The following is a 20361-nucleotide window of genomic DNA, read 5'->3' as shown; positions in this document are numbered from 1 at the left end:
AAAGAGGGATTATACAGGTCACCCTCTGACACAGGACCAAGTGTGATCAACCCTGAAATGCCACCGTGTGTTGAGACATGCTGGTGTCCTGGCTTCCACAGGGCCGGGAGGCTCAGCCTCAGGACCTAGTGGCTCCAACACTCAGGAGCTCCCAGGAGCCCCCAAATCCTCAGTATGGTGGATGCCCGGTTTGTGTCCCTTCTGGAGTGGATGGGTGCTTGGGGCGGGGGGGCTGGTGGGAACCGTGGTGTCCAGAAAGAAGGAAGTGTCCCCGCATCCCCAACAAGAATGCTGACCTAGCCTCCTGCATGCACCCTGGTACCAGGTATGCCAGCGCACCTGTCGGGGCAGGTGCTGGGAACCCCTCCCTCTTTGGCAGACAGGGAAATCGAGCACAGAGAAACCACACAAGATCATGGTGGACAAGTGGCAGAGCCAGGATTTGAACACACTCACTCTGACTCCAGAGCCCAGAGGTCTGTGTGTTTGTGGGACAGAAGGGTGCAGGCAGCCACAACACCCATTTCAGCAAACAGCGGCTTCCTGTGTGGCCGCCATGTTGCTCAGCAGATGTGCCCCACACGCCGTGGGGCTGAGTGGTACAGACAAAGCCGTGGGGCAAGGCTGGGGACCCAAACCTGCCCTTCTCCCTGGCTGCATTGCCCTGCCTCCTGACTTGGCAGCCACTCTAGAGAAAGGCCAGGACTTAGAGGTCCCTGGAGGCCCTTTTGGGGGCTGACAAGGTCTCAGTTGGAGTGGCCGCACCCCATGCAGCCCATGAGGACCAAGGCCCAGTCAAAGGCGCGGTTGTTGGGGCTGGTACTACTCCCCACTCAGGACATGCCTACCCCTTCTCCGAGCATCCAGGCCAAACCTGCCCCCACCAGCCCAGCTGTACACCTACCTCAGTGACCCGCGAACCACCAGTGTCCCACGTCTGGTCAACGGTGCTCAGCCCCTCCGCCTCACTCCTGTGCCATCCTGCTGCAACAGGAAGGGATGATCAGAGGGGACCCTCGCTGCAGGGCCCTGAACTGATTGGGCCGTCGCTGCCCACCCACCCACCTTCTGGAAAGTTTACTGCCTGCAAAACCCAGTCATCCCCATTTGGCAGGTGGAGCGTCAGAGGGACTGAGAAGAAGAGGGGCCCAACGATGGGGTGCCCCGACGCAGTACCCCTGACACCCCTCATCGGCCAGTTACCAGCTGCATGTGTATGCTCCTGGCCTCACCTGTCAAATGGGGGAATCACAACTTCTCTCAGGGTTTCTAGGAGCATCTGAGGACTTGGGGTGACGGAAGCACTCGGCATTCACTCATTTGCTCAAGAAACCCTGAACAAACCCCTGAGCTGTGCTGGGTCCTGTCCTTGAGGGAATTCTGATAATTAGACACTACATAACTAGAAGAGGCATCTGCCAGAAAGAACGAGTTACAGGGGCTACACCACATAGACTCAAGGTTCAGGGGAGCCTCTCTGAGGAAGTCAATTTGAAGGGTGAGCCTGAGAGAGGCAGGCCAAGATGCATGGAACAGCATTCCAGGCAGAGGGAACAGTACATGTGAAGACTTGAAGACAGGGAAGAAAGCCTGACTCAGGGGGAGGAGTTGAGAGTGGGAGGTGGGAGGAGTGGTGAGGGAAGGAGAGGTGGGGTGAGTGGGGGTCAAGTGGATGGCCAGTCACTGAGAGGTGGACAGGAGCTCCAGGAGGGTCTGAACAGCTGAGGGACATGACCTTAGCTCTGGCTGGAAAAGATTCTGTGGCTGCTGGGGAAGAAGGGCTCGGGAGGAGGCAGGGAGACTGGTGTAGAGTCTGTTTCAGGGGTCCGGGCCGGAGACAGTGGTGCTCGTAGCAGAGGGCACAGCAGACAGAGTGGCAGGAACGGCTGGTGCACTGGGTATGTGGAGATGATAGAGGGAGAAAGAAGGCATGGGCACTCTGGTCTCCTGCTCCCCACTGTTGCTGGGGCACGATTACCCTCATGGGGTGGGGGAGGAGATCCCACTCGCCCAGCTCCTCAAGGGCTACCAGCCCTCCTCACTCTGCTCCACTCCCCAGAGGGATCCTGGAGGACCGGACCCAGAGGCTCAGCAGGTGGGTTTCTCTGGAGTCCTGGCTACACAGCGCAGGCCACAGAGCCTCACATTTGAGAGCCGGCGACAAAGGTGCCCCACTGGGTAGCTCCAGACAATTGCCATAATCCACTGGGGCTGTGCATCTTCTGAGAAATGGGAAACCTAACTGCGGACTGAAAGCCTCTTGGGGTGAACCCCGTGGCTAACAGAGGAGGGAGGAGTGTGCGGACCACACGAATCGTGGGCTCCCACACATGCCAGGGGGCCACGGGAGGCGTCGGAGCCGGCCCACTGCCCTGGGCAGCCGGCAGGCAGGCACAGCTGGGATGATAAGTGTGTGCACGGGCTGCTTCGAGTCTGGGTTTCACCCCTCTTAACAAGTGTGTGGCTTTGGGTGAACTTCTTAAACCTCTCTGTGCCTCAGTTTTCTCATCTGCAGGTGGGAACACAGGGTCATGAGGGGACCTCCCTCAAAGCCGTGTACAGATGGTAGAAGGTAGCACACATGAGTGCTGGGGACGCAGGCAGCATTCCGGGTAGGTCAGCTGGGGCACCACGGACCTTGCAGGGGCTGGTGCCAGGCTCCACGGAGCAGTAGGCCCCTAGGCCCTAAGCTCCCCCAGCCAGGGCTGGCATCCCTGCCCCAGGAGGGAAAGACAGTGTCTCTGCACCTTGACCCCTCAGCTCTGGCAGCCCCCTAACTGCTTGACATAGGAACACAAACAGCCCTGGTGCTCACAGATTCCAACTCTCCCATTTCTCAGAGGAGGGGTCTGAGGCCTGAAGAGGGGCCGTGAGCGCCCTTGTTACAGGGTCACGTGGCAAGTCAGAGGCTGGGATAAAACTGGTATCACCACCACCCATAGATCAGGCCTTTCCCAAAGGCGAGCTGGCCCGCAGACCCGCTGACAGAGAGAAAATCATGATATTAGCAGCTGAGATCGAAGCCAGAGCCGGAAAGCCCTCGCTCACACGGTGAGCCATGTCCAGGCCCCAAGGAATGACACCCGCCCATCCTGCCCTTCAGGGGCGCTCCGGCTCACCGCACACACACCTGTGCCCTCAGACCCCCAGGCTTTCTGCTGGACTTGGGCAAAGGGGCACACAGACCAGAAAGCAGAAGAGATGTGTCCAAGGTCACATAGCAAGTGCACAGATAGGTTCAGGGCTGCATCAGGATACGAACTCCAGTCTTGGCTGGGAACTGACTGCCCCCTGGCTTTTCCCTGTGACCCTGGGAAAGAGACAGGACTAGGAGACCTGCTTCTGCTGAGTCCATATTGGGGCTCTACCTGCGATTTCTTTAACCTTTGGTAAGTGCTATGAGGTAGAAACAAAACTGGCACTCCCCACTTACACAGGCTGCCCAGAGAGGTTGGGTAACTTCCCGAGGTCACACAGGCAATAAAGAGCTAATGAATAACAAGAACACAGCCACGACACACGCAGGCTGGTGGTCTGCCCACCCACGCTCGGCCAGAGGGTGGACCAGCTCAGAGACAGGGCTGGGCACCTGGGGACCACTCACAGAGGCACAGAAGAGCAGTGAGCACGGAGGTGATAGCTCCCTGCCCCACATCAGGAGGCCCTGAGGTGAAGCTCATAGTCTGTGTGGGTTTGGTCCCCTGGCGACCAGGGGGAGAATAAGGGAGAAGGAGACCAGCCTCACCACCAGAAACAACACAGATCCACCACGGGGAAATGTTCTCTGCTGCGAGGGCTCTTGAGGCCATGCAGCAGGGTGGGGCACGGGTTGAAACTCAGGGTCGGGGGCGGAGCACCCAGTGTCCCCACAGGTTGGGAACCCCATCACCCAGAGCGCTCTCCCAGCATCCTTAGCGCAGGACTCTCACTGCAGAGCCAGGGAAGGGGGTGAGGCCCTGGCTGAGGGAAAGCCTCTGACTGCAAAGGCCACAAGGGCAGAGAGGAGCATGCCGACCTCAGGACAACCATGCGTTCATTCTCCTTGCAGGTCTGGAGCTCCCAGGGGCAGGGCAGGGCAAGAAGGGTGCCCATTCTGCAGAACAGGGAACTGAGCTCTGAGGAAGGATAGGATTGCCAGAGGTCTCACAGCTGGAGAGCGGCAACTCTGGGTCTGGGAACACGGCCAAGGTCACCATGGGGTGGAGAGCGTCCCAGGACCCAGACACATTCTCCCAAACACACCCACCTGCCCATCCCTTCCTCCTGCAGGGATGTCCTGGCCCTGGGTGTTGGCTGGGTGGGAGGAAGCCAACTGGGGTTGGGGCTGAGGCTGGCCCAGAGAGATGCTGGGCTGACTGGGCTCACTGGAGCACAGGTGGCCCAGGCCACAGGGCATCCAGGATGAGAGGCACCCTGCTGGCTCGTGTCTCCAGCTCCAAGCCTGTGGCTAAGGGACTGGTTGTTCTCTACACCTGCCAAAGGTTCAGAACCCACATTCCGGGCTAGAGCACTGGTCCTGTCCTCCATGGTGGGGTCAAGGACAAGGATGGGCAGAGTGGACTGGAATCCTTGCTTTGCCCTTTAATGTTGGGTGACTTTGGGCAAGTCACTTGGGATCTCTGGGACCTCATCTCCTTTCTGAACAGGGACCAGTGGCCCTTGAAGCTATTTGCCCACCAGCGAGGTGGCGGGCTGACCTTGTAGAGCCCGGCGTTGGCCAGATCACTGACTTACCCACAGAATACAGTGGGGTTCAGACGGCCCAGCATGGTCTGTAGGCAGGGGGCCATATGGATGGCATCCCTGAGCCAGACTTCAGGGTTCGGGTCACATGCTGCTAATTGTTCCCTGGTGGCTGTGAGGGCTTAAGATGAAATGGGTTTGTGGATCCAGGTGCTACATATGAAACAACGGGTCAGGGATAGTGGCTGTTGAAGTCTGAAGGCGGGGGCAATTCCTCAAGGTCGTAAGTGGTCAAACTGGGACCAAAACATGGTCACTTGGGACCCACCCAAACTGGGTCTACCCTGCTGCTCCACAGGCTGAGCTGCCCTGAACCAGCTCCTTGGGCACTGACCTTCCCCATCTGGGCTGTTCTCATTCCCATTTTACAGATGGGCCAAGCTGGGGCTGGTCCTGTGGGCCAGGGACCCTGTCTCTGGCCCTGCCCAGAGGGGTGGCCTTAGACCCAGGTCCCAGGCTCACTGGGGAGATGTGGGTTCAACCCTCTGAGATCTCCCAGGAAAGCATCCCCTTACATGACCCTAGGAATAGGCCACTTGCCCTCCCCAGGGCGGACAGTACTGGCTCCAGGAGCTAGGCAAATATTTACCACGATGGTTGTCCAAACCAGGCTGGCTGCCCTGCCTCCCACATTCCTGGAATACATGTTCCCTGACCTCATCAAGCTGGGGGGTTGTGGCTGGGGGAGAGGAAGCCAGACCATGGGGAAGGACCAGACTAAGGGTCCTGGGCCTCAGTGGAAGCCCAGGCCTGTTGGCCAGGAGAAAGAAGGGCAGCTTCAAACTGTCCCTCTGACCAGACCCTGACTGGGGGTGGGGGGCGGCAGATCTTCTAGCGCAGGACAGGGCCAGAGCACTGACCTCCCCACAGGCCACCAGAGGAGGGAGCTGGACGACCCCAGAGTGGTGTTGGGGGGGGTGGGGTCTACCCCAGTGCCACCTCTGAGCCTGCACTTGGGGGCTCCAGCACCAGGCTTCCGGCTCCTCACCCCTGCTGTCCATCACCCACCCAACACGCACAGGGTTGTACACACACATGCATGTCTGGTGTGCCTATGGAGTGAGAAACCCAGCCTGCCAGAAACACGAGGATTCTCCAGTCGTCTAGGGCTCCCCCTTTTTTTCTAAAGATTTCGTTATTGTACTTGAAAGAGACAGTAAGCGAGTGAGGGAGTAGGAGTGGGAGGGGGAAGCAGAGCAGAGGAAAAGGGAGAAGCAGACCCCCTGCTGAGCAGGGGGCCCCATTGTAGGGCTCAATGCGGGGCTCAATCCCAGGACTCTATGATCATGACCTGAGCTAACGGCAGATGCTTCACTGACTGAGCCACCCAGGTGCCCCTGTTAGGGCCCTTCCTCAGCAACCCCAGAAGCCCTGGCTGCCCCACTCCATCCTGACCATAATCTTATCACCAGGGAGCCGTATAGTCCATCTTATAGCTGAAGAAATGCCCAGCACAGACAAGTGGTCACAAAGCTGAAAGTGGAAGAACAGGTACTATCTTGCCCCAACCATGTTTCAACTGCTCTGCCCATTGGAACCCCTTCCTTCAATGCCCAATGGATCACCTCCATCATGCTGCCCTCCCTGATTGTCCCCCAAGTGGTCTTTTTTTTTTTTCTATTCCTGAACTTCCACACATTTTGATGCTATTTCTTTCCTTATTCTTGCATAATTAAAATCCAGTGCCCAGTCATCTCTTTGGCTGTGAGATCCTTGTCCACCTACTCCAGGTACAGCAGAGTTGAGCCCGGAGGCTCGGAGGCCTGAGTGCTCAGGGTAACACTGAAATCTTGAGACTTTTCACCAAAGAGCAGTAGCTGCAGTTGTCCTTAAGGAACAGATAAGAAGGCTGACCAAGTAAGTAGGGTCTGGGAAACTCCTGAGTAGGGCTATCCGAGAATCCAAAACTACCCTTGGTTCAATAATCCCATCTGTCTTCACTTCCTCTGAAGGAATTCCAAGCTGTTCTGACAGTCTGCCCACAGCCAGGCCCAGGGAAGCCCAGTCTAGGCCCCTGGGTTTCCCCCCTCCTTCTCTCTAGGTGTGAAATCTTGGCAAGTGTGGGGGGAAGGGCAGACCAGTGTCATCACTGACCTGCAGGGACTCAAGAATGAAGTATAGACCTAGCAGGTCTGCTGCGGGCCTCTGGCGGATGCCTCTGGGTAGGGACAGCTCTGGTGCCAGGTGACACCCAGCACAAACCAGGGGCCATGTCCTGGCACTATGGGGCGCCCAGAGAGCAGGAGCTGGAGAAGGAGGGCTCCCAGAAGCACCCTCTCCACCCTCATAACATCTGACATTGGTTAACATCTGACATCTGACTGAAAATGGAGGAGTGACTTCGGGGGTTGCTCCTTCCTTCCATCCATCCATCCATCCATCCATCCATCCATCCATCTCTCTATCCATCCATCCATCCATCCATCCATCCATCTCTACATCCATCCATCCATCCATCCATCTCTCTATCCATCTATCCCTCCATCTCTCTATCCATCTATCCATCCATCTATCCATCCATCTCTCCATCCATCCATCCATCCATCCATCCACCCATCCATCCCTCCATCTCTCTATCCATCTATCCATCCATCCATTCATCCATCCATCCATCTCTCCATCCATCCATCCATCCATCCATCCATCCATCTCTCTATCCATCTATCCATCCATCCATCCATCCATCCATCCATCCATCCATCCTCCCATCCATGCTCCCATCCATCCATCCATCCATCCATTTCCTTCTTTCAACAACTAGTGACGGTGCCTGCCATCTGCTGGAGGAGGACAAGAAGGAATAGGGTTGGGGTTGTGGGTGGGGAGAGGGAAGACAGGGTCAAAGGCTGACAACTGCCAGCCTGTGTGCTTCCCAAGGGTGTTTGCACAGTGCCTACCATGAGGCAGGCAAAACATAGAAAGATGGACAATTCGAGGACAGAGTGCTGGTGGGTGTGTCCATCATGGCCTGGCAGCGGAACAGAGGGCCTGGGGCATCACCCTTTCGGGCAGTCTCTCAGACAGGAGGGCAAAAGCCCAGAGGCTTGGCAGGAGCAAAGATCTGGGCTGAAGAGAGACTTGTAGGTGGCATCAGTGAGCAGGGGACAAGGTCCATGTCGGGGGGCGCGCCAGCATCCCTAGCCATATACAGACACATCCCTGGAACCCTTCCAAAGCCTCACCAGGGCCCAAGCCTGATTTGCTGTGTTTTCCAGGGAAAGATGGAGTGGCACCTCCTCCAGGGAGCCCTTGCAGAACCGCTGTCCTCACTAGTAGTGGGCATGGCCCAGGTCCCAAGGGACAATGCTTACCCATCCGGCCCCTCAGAGGAGCTCAGGCTCACAGGGCACACAGGTGGATCTCACCCCACCAAGCCGCCCAGCCCCTTGGTGTTGGGCTTGTGCAAAGGGGCAAGGAGACAACCCAGCCTGAGGGGACACGGCGCGGCTGTGGGTTCTGACAGACGATGAGGGGCTTCCGCTCTGCTGCTTCCTGAGCTGCGGTGCTGCGAGAGAAACAGGGCCTCTCTGGGCTTTTGTTTCCTCATCTGTGAAATGGGGATGATAGTAGGCCGTCCTGTCAGAGCTGTAAGGCCTCAACAAGGGCAGACCTGTTCCGCACCAGTGTGGGAAATGCTCCATAAACAGGGACTGTCGTCATCACCACTGGCTTCGGTGTGTCGCCAAGTGCAGACTTGGGGTCTTACGTGGGGAGAGACACCAGCTCTCTTATCACAGAAAAGGACTCTGTGAAGATGAACCCTGGCTTCAGACCCCTCCTAGGGCGGCCTCAGGAGTAGGTCCAGGGGGTCTGTTCCCCAGAGATGGCCTTCCTGAGGGCCCCCTGCTCGCATCCTAATCCCAGCCAAAGGTGCTGGGCACCGTCTAGGAGTCAGCTCTATATGGGGTGCTCCTTCTGCACCCACCCTCCCATCAGCTCCTTGGGGCTGGGCATAGCCTCTCCCTTCCAGGGGCTAGGATCTTGCCTAGAGGGGCACCCAGGTGGGCTGGGCCAAACCGGGGACCTTGGCACCCACCTGGGCACTTGCCACTCCCAGTGCTGAGGATCTAAATGGAATTTTCTATCAATGACCCTCCCTTAGGGACATTGTCTCTCACCTCTGCCCACTCTGCTTGTCTCGGAACACTCTGGTGTCTTGGAACCTGTCACCTGGCCCTGCACTGCCCTTCGGAAGGCAACCCAGGAGGAATATCCCTTATCCCCACCCCTAGACACACTGCCCCCCTGCCCAAGTCAATTCCTCTACAGCGTTGACCGAGGCTGACAGAGGCTCTCAGAAGAGTCCTTGGAAGTCTTCAGTCTCAGCCTGCCACCTTACCGGGGAGGGGACATAAGTCCTAAGAGGTACAGGGATGGGCCCAAGACCAAAATAAGAACCAAAGAGTGGGTCAGTTCTGGTGCTGAGCCTGGACCTGGGAGAAGGACTCATAAGCAAGTCACCTGTCCCCTCAGGTCCCAGTCTCTTTATCTGGGTTAACACTGGCTGAAGGATTAGCTGAGCTGACATTTCATCCATGGCTGGCACAGAGCTGGGCAGCTCCATGGACAGCCTGGGCACCAAGGAAGTGGGCGTGAAGGTCGAGAGGTTGAATGGCCCAGGGATTCCCCGTGGAACCCTCACACTGCCTAGCACAGCATTCCTGGTGACCCCTCTTCGGGGCCAGGGCCAGCCCCTGCCAGTCACACCCCCCACAAACAGGCGTCCCTCTGGGATCATGGCCACGTGAGGGCCAGGCCAGTCTGAGGTGAGGGCTGAGGCCCAGATTTACAAACACCAGACCAAGGAAAGCCCTGGTGGCTTTTTGATGGCGGGAGGTAATGGGATTGAGCAGAGGCACTAATGTGACCAGGCCCAGATAAAACCCTGGTTCTGCTGCTTGCAAGCCACATGGCCTAGCCAAGGCCCCTACCTACCCCTGCCTCAGTTTACACTGTGGTATAATGGGGAGGGAGGAGGTCTAACTGGGGTAGATGCGTGGCTCAACTCCTGCCCCCGGAGGTCACAGGGCCTCTTGCTGTTTGTAGGAAGGCCAGTCCTCCAGTCAATAGCAGCCCAGCAGCAGTCTGCAGGGTTGTTGCTGGGAAGGCTCGGGAGGGGGCCGCCAGGCATATTAATCATCACGCTGCCCTCCGCAGCCCATCCCAGGATGCTTACTCAGGCACCTGCCCAGGGAAGCCTGACTGTGTCCTCCCGACCCTGCTTGAACGGAGGGGGATTCCAACCTTGCCTTTGCCCTTTTACCCTCCGTTACCTGAGCCCAAGCCTCCCCATCCCAGGAGGTCTCATCCTCCATGTGTAATGTGAGAGGATGATGTCTGCCTAATCCCCAGGCCTGGGGGAGGAGCTCTGGGAGATGGAGGAGGTGGCCAGGTGCTGTGAGGAGGTCCCTGTTTTGTCCCATAAGCTGCCAGCTTTGGCTGACCCTGGGCAGCCCCGGAGCCCAGCCCTGTGGGAGCCATCACACACCCAGAGCGTACCCCAGGGTCCCGGCAGGAGGCACGAGGACCTCTGCAGCTGCTTCCCAGCTGAGGTGCCAGGGACCTCCTTCTTCCTGGAGTCTGGGGTCTCCTTGCCTTCTTTCAGATGGAAGGGGTCCCTCAGCCCAGCAATTTCAGGGGATTTGGGGGGGAGCCACCTCTCATGTGCCCATCAATCTTTGGTACAGAACTTGACCTCTGGGACTGGGCCCCTGGACAAGCAAAAGAGAGGGGCTGAGACCAGTCCCCAAGATGGGTGTCTTCTTCCCGTTGTGCATAGCGCCCAGCATTGGCCCCTGGAATGTTTGCCAGATACATGAGGAGCAGTGAGGGGAGACGCAGGGTGAAAACAGCTTTAGGTCAGAGAACACAGGCAGCTGACCCCTTGCACGGCGCCTTCCACATCCAGCCCAGGCATGGCTCTATGTGACACTGAGCACTGGTTGCCCCATTCAGTCCCCACAGCGATGCTCCAGAGCAGTCCCGGCACCCCTATTTCACAGATGAGGAAGCCGAAGCTCGGAGACATGAAGTCAGCTGCTCCTGGTGTCAGAAAGTGGCACAGCTAGGTTGGGTGTAGGCCCAGAGCTCCGGAATCCACAGGCGGGCCCCCGGCGTGGATGGCGCAGCCCACCACAGGCCCCCAGGGCACGGGTGCCCAACCAAACCCTGCCCCAGGAATGTGACGGAACTGGGTGGGGGTGTGCTATTTTTCGGGGCTGCCCTAGAGCCCTCGGGCAGCAGGGGTGAGAGCCTCTGGTTAGCCCCACCCTTTCTCCAATCCAGAGAAAGTGTGGCTCAGGGAGGGAGGGGACGTGTCCAGGAGCATGGTGAGTGTTGAGGGAGACTGGGACCTGGAGTCTAGGTGTCCTGACTTCTCTGACTTGGCTCTGAGCTCTTGGAAACAGCACCGTCAGCCCGGCAGAGCAGCCCACGGTGCAGATGCGGGTGGGAGAGAGGAGGCAGAAGGCCCAGGGAGGCCAGGACTGCACGCAGCCTGATGACACACGGGCCCAGCAATTCCTGACTCATGGCCACCCATCCCGTGACTCCACCCACCGCCAAAGTCTCCACCCTGGCTCACACCCCACGGCCCACTGCAATCCCGAAGCCCCTCCTGTTCAGGACCAGAAAGCCTCAGAGGGAGGAAGGAGCTGTGGGGCCCCACCCAGGGCCGGGTAGGAAACCCAGACCAGCCTAAGGAGGACGGACACGGACTCAGGGACATGCAGAGGAAGAGGCATGAGTGCTAACCCGGGCCCCTCCCTGCGGTGCCCGCAGACCTCCCGCCTGCGATGGCTAGCACCCTGGGGACCACAGACCCAGTTTATAGGAGGAAAACAGAGGCCTGCCAAGCCACCCACTTGGGTCAACCTTAGCCACATGGCTCCTTTTGAATCAGAGCCCCATACCTGGATGAACACGCCAGCCTTCCCTGTTGCTGCTTCTTGTCCCCAACAATGTGTTTCTCCTCTCTCCAAGAGCCTTCCATGGCTCCCCGTTGTCTAGGAGGCTCAGTTTTAACTCTTCAGCCTCATATTCAAGGCCTCAGCCTGTCTCTGACCTGTAACCTTTCCCTAAACATATCTGGGTCTCCCACATCTGCACCCTTGCCCATATTAATCCCGCTGCCAGGAATGTCCTTGGTGCCCGCAGCCTGTTGCGATGGGGAAGAAATGAACACCCGCCGAGGGGCTCTGGGGGCTCAGACGCTGTGCTCTCTGAATACAAAGGACTCCTCACAACTGGCTCTGAAAGGCCCATGTGGCAGATGTAGACAGCGAGGCTCAGGGGGTGAGGTGTCCAAGGCCATGGGGGCTGAGCTGTGACCGCACCACAGGGAGGGGCTGGGCTGCATTGACCTCTGGGTGTCCCGGCTGCCGACAAGCCCTCGGCTGGTCCACTGGCTCAGCGTAGCCCCGAGTCTGTGAGCCTCTCTGATCTCACAACAACTCGGATCCACTCACTTAGCATCCTGATCCTCCCCCTGCCCCGCTTTGGAAGCAGGTGACACTCCGGGTTGTACCCCCAGCTGATACTGAGCTGGGTGTAGGCTTGGGGTGGGGGCCACGGGTCAGAAAAGCAGGGCAGCGCAGTAGCCAAGGGCACAGACTCTGGGACTGGCTGCCGGTTCAACGTCCAGCATAACCACCTCAACAGGCTGGCTCACCTCCCTGTGCCTCCGTTTTCTCCCCGAGAAATGGAGGTAAGGGGAGCAATGACTTCACAGAGATGGGGAATTTCTGTAGACAGACATTTAGAGCGCCGCCTGCACAGAGGACTACAGAGGCACTCAGAGCTCATGGTATTACCTTGGGTCTCCCTGCGCCTTGGACTCAACATCACAACATGAAGGAAAACCAAAGGCCTCTGAGTGCCTGCCAGGAGGGAGGAGGAGGACAGGAGAGATTGGTGGCACAGGGTCCCCTTCCTGGTTTCTGGCCCCCAGGCCTGCTCCCCTGGCCCTCCTGCTTGATCACAGTGTGCAGAGACCCCCGTGGGCACCATCACTCAGACCCCGGGAGGAGGGAGAAAGGCAGGCTCCCTCCTGGGGGCAGATCCCCAGCTTCGCCCCTGAGCTGTTGCCCCAGACCTGGGACGACCCAAGAGAGGGGTCATGCCAGCATCGTCACCCTCATCCACATGGGGACACCAGCAGCCACCCATATCTGTCTCCTTGCTTGGGGCTTAGCACAGACAATGCACCCTGGCTGGGCTGGAGACCAATGTCTGGGATACATGACAGAGGCTCCGGGTCAGTTAATACCCAAACCATAGGGTATAAATTCATCCCACCCACAAACCCTTCATCTCATGGGATGCTCTTAGTGGGGGCAGAGCTGCTGCTTCTCTCTTTTCTTTCTATAGCTGAGGCCCAGCGTGGTGGACTGACTTGCCCAGGTGTACCAGCAAGCTCGTGGTGGATCCTAGACCACGAAGCCTGGTCTCTGGGCTCCCGGGCCTAGCCCTATGATGAGGTTTCTCTTGCCAGTTGCTAAAGGTGACCGACTGTCTGGGAGAAGATAAGTCATCAGCATGTGTGGGTGAGGCATGGGCGTGGGCCCAAAGCTTCCACCCTTGGGAGGACCTAGGAGGGGATCAGAGCAGGTCAGAGGCAGGGCAGCCTGAGAGCCTGAAGCCCGGCTTCCTTTCTCGAGAGGGTATGATTCCTGGCAGCAGCTCCCACGGGAAATAGTAGAAGCGCCACCCGCGGGAAATGGGGTGGGACACAGGGGGTGCCGGGCAGGGTTTCCTTTCGGGTGGGTGACCTGCGTGCCTGTGACCCTGGGGCCAGGCCGGGGTTGGGCTTTGCCTCATCCCTGGCTCAGGCCCAGACCACCCTGAGTCCCATCCTCCAGGCCTTCCCCGGCTTCCTGTCCCACTGGCCGCACCCGGCCTGGGAGAGATGCAGGGTGGGGAGGGCCTCCTCACAGACGCTCAGATTTTCTGGGGCAAGACTGGGGCAGACTGCTCTGGCCTGCTCGGTGGCCTCCGGCTTCTGACCTCTAGACCTCCGGCTACCGGTTTCCTAGCAAGAGGACTCCACAAAAGCAGCGATGGGATTGCACACAACTCCAGGCCTAGCTGAGTGGGGGTTGCAGGAACCAGCCCCTCCTGGGGGCCTGGAAGCACCGTCTTCCCCCACTCAAGGCAGAGGGGCAGTTTGAATTCTGAGGAGCCATGAGGGAGGGATGAGGATAAGGGGAGAAGTCGAAGAAGGGATAGCTGTCAGGCCTCAGAGGAAGAAATTCCCACTGGTGAAAGATGAAGGGGGGGCAGAGCCCCCTTCCGCAGAAGGCATGGTACTCTTACTGGGCAGCGCAGCCCGACCCTGGAACAGCACCTTGTCTGACCCTGGCCTGGACCCTGGGTGCGAGCCCTCCATCCCATTCCCAGCCTTGTACACCCGTATCCTTACATGTGTCAGGGGTCTGGGGGCGGGTGTGGGGGAGGGGGGTCGGTTGGAAGCTTGGCCCAGTAGCTGTGGGCCCACCTATGGCCTTCAGGTGAACCCAACCTATTCCCTGTGTCTCAGGAGCTGGAAACTCACCTGTCCATAAGTGGGAATGTGGTGGGAGCATCGAGGTTGGTGGCCTGGCCCAGGGAGGGGTAAAAGGCTTGAACAAAGGCCCTTAGACCCCAACCCTGCTCCTCCTGGTTTCTTAAGGTACAGGCTTTGGGCAACCCCAGCACCCCCGGTCTCTCTCAAGGCTGCTGGGCAAACAGGCGCCTCCGAAAGCAAACAGGCCAGAACATCCAGAACGCTCCTCCAGCCTGCTGTAAACCTACTGGGGACAGAGGCCTCTCAGAGCTCAGTGTTGGGGAGGAGCACAGAGGGGAGGTGGTTTGGGTCGGGCTGGAGCTGGGCCCTGCCTGACATCACCTCAGGAACAGGGACAGAGCTGGGAGCCAGGTCTCCTGTGTGCACCACAGGCAGCCTAAGAACCTCCCTGGAGGCCATCCTGGGATGGGTCTGATCCCTTGGGCAGGAGCTCACTTTGGCGGTGACTTATCCATATTACCTCAATCAAACACACCATGATGGGGCTGTCCGTGGCCCCAGCTTGATGTTCTGCCTGGGGGACTCTGTTAGGGATGCTAAAGGCCTAAGGTCTATGGGCCCGAGGTGAGCAGGGTAGAAGACAGAAGCCAGACTCCAGCCTGGTGGGTAGCAAGGGACAAGTTACCAGGAAGAGTTACTAAGACCGCCATGGGGCAATAGTGTTTCCTGACCTTGGGGACATGCAAGCTAAGGCCAGGGACACACTGCCTAGGTGGCATTCTGGGACTCTTGCCTAGTACCTGCATACCCACCCCATCCAGGATCCATATTCAGTTGTGGGTGGCAGGATGGTTGGTCTGTGTCACCAGCTCAGCCACTGGCCCACCAACTTCTATCCCCTTCTTGAATAGGAGCTTCCTGCCTTGGGCTCATGAGCTGGTGGGACTCTTCCAGGCTGAATACCCCTAAATCCTATTGCAACAGAAGCAAGGTCTGACAATGCTCTGTGTGGCTCAGATGTCAGCTCTCTGTGCCCCTCATCGTGGGCACCTGCTGGGTTCAGCTGTCAGTCCCCTGGGGAAAGGGGATCCAGGGCCAGGGATGGGTCTTGTACTGAGCATAGCCTGGCACAGACTTGGCTGCCAGGAAATGTTGGTCAAAAGAAGGAGAAAGAGAAGGAGCAGGGAGAAAGGGGACAAACAGACACTTGAACCCAGGTGGGCTCTCAGAGGCTCCTATGGGCCCCCCACAGCCCTCCTGCTCCTCCAAATCCCAGCGGGACTGTGTTTTCTAGAGCTAAGACATGCCAAGTTGGCTGGGTATATCTGGAGGAGGCCCACTTCCCCTGGGGCTCTCCACCCAGGGGGCCTCAGAGAAGGCCCTGAAGTCTCCGGGGTTCAAGGGTTCTGTACTCTGCCTACATCTGCTCTGGTTCTCATCACTCTGGAGGAAAGGGACCCTCCCCCCAGCCACTAGGCACCATCTCTGAACCTTGCTGGTTATGCCCTGCAGGTGCAGGAGGCCCATTCCCCTGGAGTGGCAGTGGCATGGGACATGGCTGCTTCATGATGGGGGCAAGGGGTCTCTGCAGTCACAGGCAATCCCGCCCATCCAACAAGAAGAAAATATGTCAGAGGGGCAGGGTTCCACAGAGGTTCCAGAAGATCTGTGTTCCAACGACCCCACTCCTTGCTCAGCCCAGCCTGGGTCCTGGCTCACAGCAGGTGCTTAACTCCCACCTGTTGAATTAATCAGTGGCCTGCTGGATGCATATGGGAAGGCCTGACTTGGGCTTTTGTGCTGAGGGGCCAGCGCTCAGCAGCACGCTCCAGGGCACGTGACAGATGGCGGGTGCATCCGCGCATGTCCCTCTGCGAGGCCGGGGCCCTGCCCTCTTGAGCCCTTCCTGGTCAGAGGACATTTCGGGGCTGGGAGGGTTCCCTAGAGTCAGCAAAGCCAATACTTCTGCACAGATGGAGGTAGGAGGGGTCCAAGGAGGGCAGGAGATCAGAGCTGGGCCATTCCCGGGCCAGGCCTCCCCACACCACGTCTAGAGGCCCAAGAAGTCTAGGGCTGCCCCCTCTGTCCCCAGTGATCCTTATGTCCACCACCCAGGCCAGTGTGGCCCCCTCCCCTGACTCCATGTCTACAGCCTCCTGGCTGTAGCTGGCCTGAACTGCTTACTTAGACAAACAGGGAAAGCAGCCACGTGACTGGCTAAGGTTTCCTGGACCAGACACGGACACACACACACACACACACACTCACACACTCACAGTGGGTCAGGTTGTCATGTGGCCCAGCAGAGCAGGGACTGGGTCAGCTCAGGTTCCCATGTCTCTGAAGGACAAGTGACTGGGCCTGCCTTTCTTCACCCAGAAGAATGCCTTCTCCAAACACTTGTTTTCTGCTTCCTGGACGCACCAGAGCCATGCTGGATGGGAAGAGAGCGGCGCGGCCTGGTGGGGGTGGGGCGGAGAAGGGGGGAAGGAGGGGGAGGAGCCTGCGCCCAGCCCGCTGGCCTCTGTGGGGTGTTTTCCTTCCGCCCTCCCCACCCAGAGGGCAGCTGCCTGCTGGGAAACCTTGCTGCCCAGCCAGGGAGAAACCCCGAGCCCAGCATTTGGATGTGAGGCTGCGGCTCTGGGAGGAGGCTGCATGTGAGTCAGCAGCAGACCTGTCAAGGCCTCGTACCAGAGACGGGTTTTGCAGCAGGATTCTGTGGCTGGCCCAGGGGCCATCCAGGGAGGAGAAAGGGTGGGAGAAGGGGGGGGTCTGAAGCAGCTCTGCCTTTGGTCTGTTTTTCGGGAAAGGTTTGTGGGCCAGGGTTTCGAGGGCTCTTCCAGCTTTGGGGCTCTGTGTCTCAGATACTTCCCTAGAATGGCAGGCCTGTCCCCACAGCCCACTTAGGGAGAAGGGGATCATGTCTCTTGACAGGCAGGGCTGAGACCAGCTGGTAGGAGGAGGGGATGCCATCAGCCCACTGCCCTGGCCTCAGGCCGGACTCCCAGCAGGCCAGCGGGCACAGAAACCCACCTCCCAGACACCTCAGGAAGGCAACAAACAGATGAGGGGTGTGGCTGGGAGTTCTCAGATAGAAGCCACTTCCGGCCAGGCCTGGGTAAGTCCTTCAGCCTATGCTGTATCACCGAATCCTCACAGCCACTCCACTAGGTAGGTGATGCTGTCACCCCATGCGACAGACGACAGACAAGGGCTCAGCAATCTGAAGGTCACAGGGTTAATATGGGGCAGACCGGGATCTGCTCCCGGACCGTGCACTTCCAGCGTCTATGTTCTAACCAGAACCCCAAGTCCCTGGGGCCAGGTGCTGGGCTGGCTGGTCCTCTACAAAGGCCCGGACGAGGGGTCCCCTGGGATGTACACCCCCACGGCCCCAGGCAGCTTCTGGGAGGGTCCCCAGAGTGCGTGGACAAGGGGGGAAGACAGTGTGGGTGGGGGAGAGCAAGGGCACAAGGGAAGATAGAGACAGCAGGTGGGGTGGGGGACAGGGGAGAGAGATGGGAGAAACACAGAGAGAAAGGGCAGGAGAGGAGACGCTGGAGAAACAGAGATGGGGGACAGGAGGGCAGGAAGGAGGGCAGGCGGGAGGGAGGTAGAGGGGAGGAGGAGAGGAGGGCAGGCACAGCCAGAAAGAGTGGAGGGGAAGAAAGGAAGGAAGGAGCAAGGGGAAGCAGACGATGTGGGGAATAACCCAGAAGCAAGGGGCAGGGATGGGAAGGCAGGAAGGAGAAGCAGAAAGACAGAAAGGGAGCCGGGGTCAGAGAAGGAGAGGGCCCTGGAAAACCGAGAGGGAGAGGGAACGCACACCCGCCCACCGAACATTAAATACCTAACAGGAGATGACAAATCAAATGGGAATTACTGCGGTAAAAACATAATTAGAAACTTGATTGAAGTTAAACAGAATTTACATAACACTGCAAATTAACTTTACACGGAAACTATTCACTGGGAAGGCAATGAAAAGGCATTTCATTAGTAATCTATATTTAAACAATAGGCACAATGGAGCCTTCTGATGAGGAACTTGGTGCCTTCAACCAGAGCGAGTGCCAAAGGCTGCTGGAGGACAGAAGGCAGTGGGTGCTCCAAGAGGAAGTGGGCAGGGTCCGGGACCTCATCCTTGCACCTGCTAGTGGGGGCTGGGGCTGGGCGGACGCAGGGGGCCAGAGCAGATTCTGGTACAGGTTCTGCCCTTGGCTTGCTCTGTGGCCTTGGGCAAGTATCTCACCTTCTCTCAGCCTCTGTTTCCTCATCTGCAAAATGAGGACTTAGACGATGAGGCTCACATGAGTGCCTGCCAGCTGGGATACTGTAGGAAAGCCTGGGAGGTGGTGGCAGGCAGAGGTAGGAGTCTGGGCTCGGGATTCAGAAGGACTCGGTTCAGAGCTCTGCCCTGCCACTTAGTAGCTGTGATATCATGCAAGCTTCTTCCTCTCTGGCCCTGCTTTACCCATCTGTTCAATGGAGATAAGCCCACTCCCACCCAACATCACCCAGGCAGTGGAAGGATTTAGGGAGAGATTGGGTGGGGACAGGCTTAAAAAGTGAGTCTGAAGGCAGGATTACTTGTCCCATCCGCTCGGAACACTAATTAGATTACCCACAGCCTCCTGCCACAGAGCTGGGCAGCATCAGAGCCGCTTCCCATGGCTCCCCAGTTCCCAGTGCAGAGACAAAGGCGCATCTCCTAGAAGGACTGGGGAGGGGGCCACCAAGTCCCTGCCTGGCTCCATCCTATCCTCCGTGCGGAGAAGTCTCCCAAGCCTTGGCGGCATCCTGGTCTTACGAGGCTGTGCACTTAGGTGGATGTGCTGGACTGTGCCCCCCGGGAGGCCCCCAGATGGATTCATGCTCACCCTACCTCCCGTCCCACTCCTGGCCCCCCGAAAACACGCACCTGCCCTGCCCCTGGGCAGCAGCCCAGCTCCGCAGCCTTCCCTGACAGAGCGGTGTGCTGCGAGGGAGTGTGAAGCCCCACAGACTCACAAAAGAAGATGCCTTCCCCCACCAAATTCGCACACAATGGCCCACCAAAGGCAGCGAGCTCCTCTGCTCTAACTGGTGAGCGGAGCGGGCAGCTCTGACCCACACTCATAGTCAGGAAGTTTCTACGGTTTCTTTTAAGATAAAGGATCCAGCAGTGCTTAGAGATTCAATAGGAAGCTGCTGGGTGCCCTTCCCCCTGCAGGCAGCTCCAAGCGGCTGCCTTGAGCCCTGTGTTTTCAGACAAGTGCTCCAGGCAAGGGGGAGGTCTCCTGAGCCCAAGAACCTCACAGAGGAGGTGGGAGGTCAGAACAGGTGGAAACTTCTTTAAAGAAAGTGCAAAGTGTGCAGACATCGGGGCAGGAGACTCCACTGAGACCAGGGAACGCAGGCCCAGGTGACACAGAGGATCCTTGGACATGGGCTCACACTCAGCCCAGATGCCCATGGGCCTTGCCTCTGTGTGGCCAGGTGTGGAGGGGGAAGCTGCTCTGGTTTCTCCCCTCTCTCTTCTACCCCTCTCCAAATATGGCTCATTGACTGAGGCCCCCGAACCTTTTCTATGCTGTTCCCTCCACCTGGAGTGTCTTTTCCCTGCTTTGCCAGCAAAATTCTCCTCATCCATGGAAAGCCTGCTGTCTCAGTCCTCCCATATCTCTGGCTGCACCTTCTCCGTCTCCTTTGCCGTCCCTGCCCTGCCTTCTCTCCCTCCAAGGGCTGGATGCTTGTGACTTGGACTCAGGCTTCTCATCGGCTCCCTCTCCATTCGCTCCTGATGTGACCTCACCAGCGTCATGGCTTGCAACCTCTTCGGTGCACAGCACCTCCCACACTTCTATCCCCAGTCAGATTCTCTCCATCTCCCAGGCTCCTGTACCCAACTGCCCGCTCAAGCTTCCCACTCAGGTGTCTCAGAGGCATCTCCAAGTTCGTGTGTCTAAGACACGCTCCTCAGCTGCCTTCGGCCCTGCCCCACCATCATCCGTGGCTGAGTAAATGACCACCTTTGTTCTACCAGTGGCTCCTGTCCCAAACCCAAGAGCCTTCCTTGACTGTCCCCCTCTTCTCTCCTTGACACCTCTCATCCACATGCACGCCTGTCTACGAGG

At 58.3% G+C, this 20361-nt stretch overlaps 1 protein-coding gene across 5 annotated transcripts in view; it reads right to left on the bottom strand.

Annotated features, from left to right (window-relative positions):
- The window catches only part of ZMIZ1 (zinc finger MIZ-type containing 1), a 230094-nt gene that overhangs the window by 144138 nt on the left and 65595 nt on the right, over positions 1-20361 (bottom strand). For 3 of the 5 annotated variants that reach the window (XM_044239920.1, XM_044239924.1, XM_044239923.1), the window contains exon 4: positions 905-984. The exons of 1 other annotated variant lie outside the window; for it this stretch is intronic. The gene's annotated coding sequence lies outside the window, so the exon portion shown is untranslated. The remainder of the gene's footprint in view (positions 1-904; positions 985-20361) is intronic. One more of the 5 variants, XM_044239921.1, reaches the window with a different exon arrangement.

The sequence above is a fragment of the Neovison vison genome, chromosome 2 (genome assembly GCF_020171115.1).
Source record: "Neovison vison isolate M4711 chromosome 2, ASM_NN_V1, whole genome shotgun sequence".
Taxonomy (NCBI): domain Eukaryota; kingdom Metazoa; phylum Chordata; class Mammalia; order Carnivora; family Mustelidae; genus Neogale; species Neogale vison.
This window is presented reverse-complemented; position numbering and strand designations above follow the sequence as displayed.